The sequence below is a fragment of the Eimeria mitis genome, genomic scaffold (assembly GCF_000499745.2).
Source record: "Eimeria mitis Houghton genomic scaffold, Emh_scaff597, whole genome shotgun sequence".
NCBI lineage: Eukaryota > Apicomplexa > Conoidasida > Eucoccidiorida > Eimeriidae > Eimeria > Eimeria mitis.
Window position 1 is genome coordinate 12,122 of NW_013574196.1, and position 432 is coordinate 12,553.

At 41.2% G+C, this 432-nt stretch overlaps 1 protein-coding gene across 1 annotated transcript in view; it reads left to right on the forward strand.

Moving 5' to 3' along the window:
* Nucleotides 1-432, forward strand: part of EMH_0017300 (uncharacterized protein) — a gene marked incomplete at both ends in the record, with an annotated part of 9,199 nt that overhangs the window by 3,228 nt on the left and 5,539 nt on the right. The window lies entirely within an intron of this gene.

Below are 432 nucleotides of genomic sequence, written 5' to 3' on the forward strand. Positions count from 1 at the left end.
CTTTGCTGCTGCTGCTCTTCTTCATATATTGTTGCCTCTGCCTCTGCTGCTGCTGCTGCTACTGCTGCTACTGCTGCTGCTGCTGATGCTGCTGCTGCTGCTGCTGCTGCTGCTGCTGCTGCTGCTGCAGGTTCCGACTTTCTATTGAATAGTCGGTTAACGCCAAAGTCGCTGCCGCTGCAGCCGTACTGTCTCTCCACCTCCAATAGGTGCGTTTCTTTCTCTCTCTGCTGTCTCCTTTTTTCTTTTTTTCTTTTTTTTTCTGTCTCCTTTTTTTCTTTTTTTTTTTCTGTCTCCTTTTTTCTTTTTTTTTTCTGTCTCCTTTTTTCTTTTTTCTTTTTTTTTCTGTCTCCTTTTTTCCTTTTTTTTTTTCTGTCTCCTTTTTTCTTTTCTCTTTTTTTCTGTCTCCTTTTTTCTTTTTTTTCTGTCTCC